Source organism: Schistocerca nitens, chromosome 5 (assembly GCF_023898315.1).
Source record: "Schistocerca nitens isolate TAMUIC-IGC-003100 chromosome 5, iqSchNite1.1, whole genome shotgun sequence".
Classification (NCBI taxonomy): Eukaryota; Metazoa; Arthropoda; class Insecta; order Orthoptera; family Acrididae; genus Schistocerca; species Schistocerca nitens.
Genome location: NC_064618.1, coordinates 523,667,176 through 523,678,412, shown reverse-complemented (window position 1 = coordinate 523,678,412; position 11,237 = coordinate 523,667,176). Strand labels below are relative to the sequence as shown.

General features: G+C 42.1%; 1 pseudogene; it reads left to right on the top strand.

The window, feature by feature from the left end:
- The first annotated feature begins 4,844 nt into the window (after positions 1-4,844).
- On the top strand, positions 4,845-4,962 carry LOC126261032 (5S ribosomal RNA; annotated as a pseudogene).
- Positions 4,963-11,237: the final 6,275 nt, after the last annotated feature.

Sequence of the window (11,237 nt, the reverse complement as noted above, 5' to 3'; positions counted from 1 at the left end):
ATGAAAGAGGAAGCCGTCTGGTAGAACTTTGCACAGAGCATAACTCAATCATAGCTAACACTTGGTTCAAGAATCAAAAAAGAAGGTTGTATACATGGAAGAATCCTGGAGATACTAAAAGGTATCAGATAGATTATATAATGGTAAGACAGAGATTTAGGAACCAGGTTTTAAATTGTAAGACATTTCCAGGGGCAGATGTGGACTCTGACCACAATCTATTGGTTATGAACTGTAGATTAAAACTGAATAAACTGCAAAAAGGCAATAATGGAAGTGAAACATGGACAATAAATAGTTTAGACAAGAAGAGAATAGAAGCTTTCGAAATGTGGTGCTACAGAAGAATGTTGAAGATTAGGTGGGTAGATCACGGAACTAATGAGGAGGTATTGAATAGGATTGGGGAGAAGAGAAGTTTGTGGCACAATTTGACTAGAAGAAGGGATCGGTTGGTAGGACATGTTCTGAGGCATCAAGGAATCACAAATTTATCATTGGAGGGCAGCGTGGAGGGTAAAAATCGTAGAGGGAGACCAAGAGATGAATACACTAAGCAGATTCAGAAGGATGTAGGTTGCAGTAGGTACTGGGAGATGAAGGAGCTTGAAAAGGATAGATTAGCATGGAGAGCTGCATCAAATCAGTCTCAGGACTGAAGACCACAACAACAACAACATCACATATGTGTAAATATCTCCTGAAAATGCTGTTCAAAAAATGGTTCAAATGGCTCTGAGCACTATGGGACTCAACTGCTGTGGTCATCAGTCCCCTAGAACTTAGAACTACTTAAACCTAACTAACCTAAGGACATCACACACAGCCATGCCCGAGGCAGGATTCGAACCTGCGACCGTAGCAGTCGCACGGTTCCGGACTGCGCGCCTAGAACCGCGAGACCACCGCGGCCGGCCTGAAAATGCTGTCTCACAGTTATAAGTAGTTTCCGCGCTAGAGCATATATTGATTCATTACTCGCTCACTGCAATAAATGAACCAATTTTCAGTACAACAGGGCAGTAACTATGTAATGGCTAAAAATGTTGTCAGTGCAGGGAAAGTGGGAGGGGGTGGGGTGGGAAGGAGAGGAGGGAAGGAAGGGGAAAGGTAGGGTGCTTGGTTATCATCTAAATTCTGATAGCACCCAGTGATAAATGTCTAGGAAAGAGTGAGAAACAATGGATTAGATAAACTAGAAATATTCGTCCTATGAATCGTAAGGAAAATTTCAGAGCCAAAAAGTAACACAAAGTTATGGAAATTAAGAAGTAATGTTTAAACACATGAAAATACACAAAAACAAAATAATAAGGAAAAGGAGACTGATGTTTTAGAACTTCCAACAACTGATTACCTTACAATTTAATTAATGTGTTAAATATTTGATCTTAAATACGTAAGCGAGAAACGGCTTAGAAAAGGTTTTAAATTACGTTTAAAGTTTGTTGGAAGTAAACAAGCGCTCTCATTATCAAACAATGGATGATACGGCCAGCGTAATTTGCGATCCGTCTTAAGCAAACGTTAGCTTTTCATGCATCTCAACGTTTATGACGTCACACATCCTCAACTTTGCGTCGTACAATTAGAACAGTTTGCAGATACATTCAGTGGTACACAGGGATACTGTCTGCAAAATGTGTTGCCAATAGGGATAGTAGTTAAGAAGTAATAAATTAAATCGACGTGCCTGATGCGGCCGATTTACTGCATTAAAATCGTATCTAGAGGGAGAAACAGATGAACGTAGTAAGCGATTTTCTTCTTCCTTTCATTATTTTGTGAGGCGTATGAGCGAGAAAAAGCTTCGTAAATGTTTGAAATTGTGTGTGAAGTTTGTTGCAAGTCATTAAATGCTATCTTCCTCAAATACTCGATAAATAAAGTCTGTCTGTCTTCACATTCTCCCGATTCAGAACGCGCAAAGACTATTAATTCCATTCTACGTGAGATTACCGACAACAAATGGCTCTGAGCGCTATGGGACTTAACATCTATGGTCATCAGTCCTATCGACAACAGCTACCTAAAATAAATCCCAGGTGGATGTTCAGTGATTAATTAAAACGGTGGCCCTGCCTAATAACATATATCTGACTACCTTAAATTAAAGGTCCTCCTTACACGCGATCCAAAATTTTCAATTCTCTAAGAGTTTCTAGAGTTTCCCAAGAACAAATATTTATCATTTTTCATAATTATTTCTCTACACTGAATTAAATTCCAAACGTAAGCTCAATAATCACTGCAACATACTATCAGTTCTATTGCACAGAACTATCAATTACTATAAAATAAATGCTGTATCTAATATTTGTATATTCAGCAAACACCAAATAAGTGGAATACGCCGTATTTCCATATCTTGAAGTAATTTAAAGTAATTCAAATTCGATATTACTTCAAGACTGACTAGGTTCTAATTTTTAATGTCCCTGTGGCCATCACATCTAACATATTTGGGAACGCTGAAAGAATTTGCGTTTCACGGAATATCAGTGTGGGCTCTGAAAACCAAAGAGCATCAAAGGGCCCAGTGGGCGTCGTCAGTCGAACTTTACTATAAATAAAGAGGAGGACAAACACGGCTCCAACCAGCAAGTACACTTAACACCAAAACCCGCAGCAAAGAAGAAAATCACTGGGCCTCTGGTTGAAATATTGAGCGTAACATGGAAACAGGTACTCGGCTGAAAACGCAGAAGCTCGCTATTAATCAATCGCGCTCAGAAAAGCTGAGGGATCACAACAAAATAATCACTTGCAGGCCGGCCGGAGCGGCAGAGTGGTTCAAGGCGCTTCAGTTTGGAACCGCGCTCCCGCTACGGTCGCAGGTTCGAATCCTGCCTCGGGCATGACTGTGTGTGATGTCCTTAGGTTACTTAGGCTTAAGTAGTTCTAAGTTCTAAGGGACTGATGACCTCCGATGTTAAGTCCCATAGTGCTCATAGACATTTTTTAATCACTTGCACATAAATCAGTGTGTTTCAAAATACACATTACTTAGTGATAAAGCGAAAGATGCATATGACGCTTAGTAATACCAAAAGAATTTCATTAGTGCGGCAATAATCAGCTGCGGAAGTTGAATGACTTCTTTCTGTAAACGGGTGTGACGCATTAGTGCAACGTCGTGTCCATTACCACTGGCTCGATCGTACGTTAAAATAAAATCTGTCTACTCACGAAATGAAGATCCTGCTAAGATTTAACCAAACACTTGTCAGATAATTCAGAACTACAGCAACAACTGATACCACTATAGCTAGGACATAATACTATTGTACACATGAAAATCTCTACGCAGATAAACACTGAATATTTACAAATGGATAAAATGGGTACATCAGAGGGTGTCAACGTCTGCTCTGGTAGCGCCACCGCTCAGGCTGTAGCGTAAATTTGTGATGAATATCTCTGGCTCTTCTCCGCATTGAGATCTCGCCTGCACACAACGCTAGGATTACATACACTGTCACGGTTGAAGATTTTCTCGCACATTCTTATTTCCACAGCCTCTTTAAGTACAGAATCCCAGTATGTAGGGGCCTGTGACAAAATCTTTGCTTCGTCAAACAGTATTTTATGTTTGTTTGCGAGGCCGCGCTCAGCAACTGAAAATTCATGCAGTTCTCGATTTTTAATATACGGTTGAAGTTTTGCACAGCAGTCGGAAACGGTGCGGATGGGTTGACCGATTTAATTGCTTCCGCACTCACATGAGATGTCGTAAATCCGAGGGATCTTGAGGCTAAGACTGTCCTCAACAGGGCTTAGCATCTTTATCTTCTTAGGAGGTCAGAAAAAATATCTGATACCTCGTCATCGCAGGACTCTGCTAATTTTGCTGTGCGTAGCGCTGCAGAAGCGAAGGAATGCAATCGGTGGCTCATCACATGAATGTCAAACATTTTCACGTTTTCTTTTCTGGGAGAAGGCTGACTTCATATCACGTGATCCATAGTTGTTCTTTGGGAGCACGTACTTCATATGACTAATTTCGGAATCCAAGTGGTCCTCTTTAGAAACAGGTTTTGCTCTTTGAATCTATGTGTTTAAAAATGCTGGGCTGTAATGATACAAATCGGTGTGCGTCAACTTGCAAATGGCTCAAATGGCTCTGAGCACTATGGGACTCAACTGCTGTGGTCATAAGTCCCCTAAAACTTAGAACTACTTAAACCTAACTAAGGACATCACACACATCCATGCCCGAGGCAGGATTCGAACCTGCGACCGTAGCAGTCGCACGATTCCGGACTGCGCGCCTAGAACCGCGAGACCACCGCGGCCGGCCTGTCAACTTGCAGTAGACTGAGTGGCCGAGACGTATATCCGTACCAAAACGTCCAAAGATGCAGTCTTCCTCCTTTCTTTTTCCCTACAGCGAACATCGTATTAGGATGCACCTTGTTCATGTGTTCAAGGAAGTGCTCAAGAGCGTCTACGCCGTGTGGACAAATCCTAAACGTGTCGTCAACATAGCGATAAAATGAAGATGGGCGAATGAGAGCCAAATATAATGCACGTTCCTGAAAATGTTCTAAAAAAGAGTTGGCCATTGCTGGAAACAATGAAGAACCCATAGCCATTCCGTCTCTCATCTCGTAAAATCTACCGCCGTACAAGAAATAGGTGGTCGTCGTGACATGTCGGAACAACTTAAGTGTTTCAGGAGGAGAATGCTCTGCCAACAGTGACCTACACAGGAACTTTTGTAAATCGTAGGACTACGTCTACGCTGACTAAAATATCCTTTCAGCCTACTCTAATCTTGAAATAATTGGTTGTAGCTTCGTCATCAGTTGCACTCTGAAGTGCAACTTATGATGATGACTAGTACCAACGGCCTTGCCGCAGTGGTAACACCGGTTCCCGTCAGATCACCGAAGTTAAGCACTGTCGGGCTGGTCTAAGACTTCGATGGGTAACCATCCGGTATGCCGAGCGCTGTTGGCAAGCGGGGTGCACACAGCCCTTTTAAGGTGAACATACAGCCGGGAGACCACATGCCCCTCCATACCCGCATCAAGTAACGCCTTTTGGCTGAGGATGACACGGCGGCCGGTCGGTACCATTGGTCCTTCATGCTCCGTTCGGGCGAAGTTTAGTTTAGTAATGATGGTGACTAGCATCGGATATCTGTGTCCATTTTCGAACCATCTGTGCTGTAAGTGTGACAAATACAGGCGATGGCCAGTGTACAGAAAATTATAACTTGCTGTTGTTAAGTCGCCGATGTATCGCTTTGATTGGTGCAGGGGCAGTTTCTGTACATGGGCAATCGCCTGTATTTGTCACGCTTACAGCACGGATAGTTCTAAAATGGACACAGGTGTCCGATAATAGTCACCATCAAGAAATAAAAATAGATACTTCTCAGGGTAACTTACGACGAAGCTACAACTGTTTATTTCAATTACAAGACAAGTTGAAAAACTGTTTTTCACCTGCAGCGCGCTGCAAGTTCGTACAACTCTAATCTGTTTAATTTTCTTAATGAATATCTGAGAGTTTTTGATGTGATGTTCACAGCGACCAACTATCGGAGTCATCAAGTTAATTAAATATTGGGCCAGCGTATAAATAGGAGAACCATTAGCGCTAACAACTGGCCTCAGTGGAATGTTCCTTGTGGACTTTAGGTAATCCGTACAGCCTAGAAGGCCTAGGAGCTCGTGCCTTAAGATTTTCGATGACATCCTCTGGCAGACCAGGATTCTTCAGGAGCTTCACCATTTTTGTGCTGTATGATGGAGTTAAGTCCTGTTTTAGGCGTCAGTACGTGGTATCTTCCAACAGCGGTGGAAGCGGTGAAACCACCAGCCGAGACGCTGATGTAATTACCGACCAAACAGAAGCCGTCATTGTGCTACACAAGACCACCACAGCAGGATTTTTGACAGTTGGTTGTTCCTGACCATGATGATAGAGGTAATCGTCGAAAGCTTGACGTTCTACCTTGAACTGACACGCCAAGAAGTCCGAGAATGTTTTATACAACAGAAGTCGCGAAAGACTTCGTTATCATAAGCAAAACAGCCGGCCACTATGGTTTTCATCTAAATATAGATGTGGTGTATCTCTGGATCGCATAATACAGGTTGTTCGGAAATTCCCGTTACAAACTTCTAGCACTTGTAGAGGGAAATGAGTACATAATATTTTGAACAGGAACCCATGTCCAGAAACATACCTTTTCGGTTAAGATGTGTAACGCGTCAACGTCTGCTGAGGGAAAGAGGTAAGTCTCAGAGATTGCTTGTTCTGGTATGCAATAGGATAGGCAGGATGGCATGAACTCCAATGGACTACGTCTCGTGAGGTCGTAAGCAAAGTTTAATTTGCGATAGAGAAAGAACTGCTAGCACGAGGTGTGTCGCTGCACTGGAAATTGAAGAGAGATCAGGTGGAATGGAAAGTGTCAACCAGAACATGCTTGGTAGATACTATGTAACAACGTTGGTGGTCGCCACATCAACCCGCTGTTGTAAGGCATCAGTACTGTACGTACAGTATGCTGGATTCTTTTTCGTTTTGGATTGATGTGAACACGCAATGTTTAAGTTTTAACATGAACAAATCTGCTAAAACTGATAACTGGATGTTTCGGTATGTTTCCTTTCTAACTGTTACCCAGTGAAGATACTTTCTCACACGTAATTCAATTCCTCACGCAGAACTGGATGAGTTATACGTCTGATGTGAAACCGTTGTAGAACGAAATGGTTCTTTTGTGGACATAAGTAAATATTCAAAACTCACTCACCTCTACAAATTCTAGGCGTCTGTAACGGGATTTTCCGAACCCCTGTATAACTTACAATACAGACCAATTTAAAATGTTGTAATTCAAATACAATAATTATTACAAAAATTGTGATGGATACCATGATTCTTTCCTCACATGTTCGTAGCAGAAACTTCATCTGTATGTTCCTTTGGCTCCCTATGAAGGCATGTGTAGCGGGTAATATTGTTTGATAGCTCGTTTCCCAAAGACAGCTCTTCCTGCAGCACTTTTGTGATCTTATGCTGTTTTCATGGGCAGCCGTAAAAATATGCGGTAGATCTTATTTGGAGTCGCAGTCGCAGTAGGGAGATGGGACCACTGTATTTGCGGAACGTGCTGCGGTTGAATCGAAGACATTTCGTTATAAAATCAGTTAACGTTTTTGATAAATTTCATATATTTGCTTTCTCGTAGCCTTTGATTAAGGAAAAGAACACACTTTTCATTTGTTTTTTCTTATTTCGGTGTCAGAGGTCTTCCTCCAAAATTCACAATAATATTTGTGACAGACTCTGTGTGCATTGCAGCAGCGTAATGGCACACATCCTTACTACAGGGTGAGCATGTTTCTACGCACATAAGTTAAGTGAAATGGCTCAGTCAGCGATGCTCTTCATCCACGTCAAAACGAAACGTACTAGACTGCCTACTCAGCACTTTCTCACACTATGGAACTTAATTTTACGAAACGAACTTCAGAATAATTTCTCGCTTCTTATACAAGAGAAATAGTAAGCCATTAAAGAGAACACGTAATGAGAGTCTTACAGCATGAGTGATGTTCATAATGCTATGCGTATACACATAGAGAATGGCACGTTGAGTGAATCCCTGAACTTCAGTAACATGCAATATAGTTTACATCGTTACTTTTCACAGAAATTATTGACAAAAATGTCACTTTACGTGCAGAAGCTTTCGTATTGACTTAATCCTAAGGATATGCCCATATTTGCCCTATTATTGGCAAGTAATGGCACTCACCACATTATTTTCAAGTGTAAAGTTTATTATAGTTCAATGATCACGTAAATTGTTTGTTGGCTACATCGGTTTCAAATGACTGGTCACTATTAGTCGCTCACGAACACTTCTTAGCCGGTGGCTCCATCAAACCGTTCTAGGAGCACATGGCGACTGACGGGGACTCCAAGGAAATGTTCACTCATGCTATCTAATATATTATAATACATGAGGATTGAGAGCAGCTCTCATGGAAATGTTGACACCCACCATATAATGTATTATAATACATAAGCACTGTAGAGAACCCTGAAGGAAGTTTTGACTCCTAGCATGCTCTGAGGCAGTCATCGGGTAATGAGTGCTTATGAGCTATAGATAGTGAACAATCAGCTCAAACCGATATGCCCATTAAATAGTTTATATGACTATCGAACTAAAATGAACTTTCTACTTAATCCCAAGGACCTTTCAAGTACAAACGAGACAGTAGTTCTCTTCACCGATAGATGAAATGCAAGTAGTAATAAGGAATACTATAATATTAACTAGAATAACGGAATCATTGCCAAAAATTTCTATGTTATTGTGCCGGCGTAACATCAAGCGCCAGCACGTCTGGCTGGAAATTTACAGCAGAGAGGGCTGAGAGACGATGTCAGCCAATAGTACTCTGCCTAGGACCACAAAATGGTTCAAATGGCTCTGAGCACTATGGGACTCAACTGCTAAGGTCATAAGTCCCCTAGAACTTAGAACTACTTAAACCTAACTAACCTAAGGACAACACACACATCCATGCCCGAGGCAGGATTCGAACCTGCGACCGTAGCGGTCGCGCGGTTCCAGACTGTAGCGCCAGAACCGCTCGGCCACCAGCGGCCGGCCCTAGGACCACAGGAGGGGCCCCTATACGAAGAGAATAAAAGCACCGCTCCGTCTAGCCGAGGCCGCACTAGAAGACTAGCCGTCATCCAGACACTTTAGCCGTGACTTATGCACTGTTATTATCTACTTGCATGGAAATTGTATATATCGAAGGGCATTTATTATTTGCATGTCACCATTTGCTTGCGACCCATCATTGTAAATACGCAAAGTTAAGTATTGTCAATTTTATCTTACTGTAATAAACTCCATTAATAAGCTTTGCTGTAACTGATGTCCAGCTACCCGAGAAAACAGCTTCCTAGACACCCTATATTAGAAGAGTGGGCAGGGTACGGCAGATATACTTAAGACTTATAAACTTATTCTTCTCCCGACGAATGAAGAAAATGTTGGGATCTATGGTATCAATTGAACCAATAAGACGAAATGGCAATCTTTTTTAAAATTAAAATCAAAGCGATCAACATTTTTACTAATGTATTTATTACTATTGAGATAGTACATTATAATATTTATTTCTACAATGATCTACATTAGATTTTTAATTATTCAGCTACCATGATGGACTGCTTTGTAACAGTGTGCAACTGGAATAACGTTGTTGATCTTAGCTGTAACTACTCGTGGTTCTTTTAAATTCTTCGTGGGAAAGACGATAACTTTCGGTCGCAGAAACGAGGATCTGATAGTTAACGCCTCCCTTCCAAAACCGATTTTTTTTCGCGAGAAAATATTGTTATTTTGGAAGCAGCAGTGGCCAAATAAAACTGCAGCGGGACAGATGAGCAGAGGCGTCGCCCGTATCACTGAAACGAGACACGGAAACAAGGGCCGCCTGTGATGTCCCGGTTCAGCTGGCATTTTCCCCCCTGAACTCACCGAAATAAAATACTCTGTTGGGCGGGGAAAATGTTTTCAAATCCTGCTATTCGAAATCAGAGCGCAGAACGACAGAGCAGACTGTCCGCGAACACAGAGAGCGATTTCGCTCCAGCTCAGTGCCGACGAGTGGCGCTCGACGTGAAAAATTGGAACAGCTGCACGTGCGAAAAAACGAGTGCCGCGTGCGTACAGTGCTGAAACATATCGGTTTTAGCAGCAAACATAGCAGCGTTGTATGAGTAAACAAATCTCAAATGCAGTATACTCTCCAATTACCGTTAACCTTTAGCAAAGCAAGCACTTTTTCCTTTTTCCATTTGTGTATGAGCAATTTTAATTGCAAAAAATATGGTGTAAAGGAACATACTTAATCTTAGTGCACCATTCGACAGGAAAATGTGACACGCTATTGATTTTGCACTAACTGAACAAATGTACGCGGAAACCTGTTAGTCGACATTATCATGGGTTTTTCCACCCTTAATCTTTATGACGGCTTCAGCTCTGCTGGAGACACTTCCAGTGAGGTATCTGAATGTCTGTGGAGCATTAGTAGCCCATTCCTCCTGAAGAGCTGAAACCAGAGAATATAGCGATGAAGGACGCTGTTGCCTCGATAGAATTCGACGTTCTAACTCACATCAAAAGTCTTCCATTAGGTTCATATCTGGTCTCTGAGAAGGCCAGTCCATTTCAGGAATGTTATTAATCACAAAACATTGCTTCACAGATGCTGTTTTATGACAGAGTGCGCTGTCGTGCTGATACAGGTATAGTACGTGGTACACAGCAGTGTGTAATTTGTTCATATTCATCCGCATTTAGCGTTTTCTTAAGCGCAATAATAGGGGACCACAGCCTAACTACGAAAACACCCCCATATCGTAACACCATCTCTGTACTTCAGTACCGAGGCCGGCCGATGTGGCCGAGCGGTTCTAGGCGCGACAGTCTGGAACCTCGCGACCGCTACGGTCGCAGGTTCGAAACCTGCCTCGGGCATGGATGTGTGTCATGTCCTTAGATTAGTTCGGTTTAAGTAGTTCTAAGTTCTAGGGGAGTGATGACCTCAGAAGCTACGTCCCACAGTGCTTAGAGCCATTTGAACCATTTTATTAATACTTCCGGAGGTATGATGAAATTGTTTCATTACTCTACTGTTTCGATTGCTCATGCTTACTCTGTGAAACTACAAAAGCACTAGTTGCTGCATCACGAGTGGTATCGGTTCTGTATCACATGTCCGACAGAACACCACACCCATCAATACAAACGTACTCAGTAGGTTTGCTACTTTCAATAAACGAAGCGAAAGCAGACTGATAAAAGAACATTGCTACAAACTCCTAAATGTCCTTTTACATGCCAGGAAAATGTTCTCCCGTTTAATAGCGCAACGCGTAAACAGTTACAACAAACTGTCGTCAATCGGGTTTGAATGTGGGACCTGAACTTCCACGAAGTCACGTCTATCAAGCCACCCACGCGAAATCTGGATAACTATCATTCACAGATCAATAGTCGTGGTGTCACTTTTAATCAGCGTTTACGCATGTTCTGCTGGACGACAGCAGATAGCACGAACTAAATCGTTGTTATGGTCGATACTCTATCTACAGACAACGTTTGGTAGCGATCTGAGTGTATGACACATGGAGGTTTTTGTGTTAGCTTGCCTTAATCGCAAATCTCTCCCCCGGCGAGA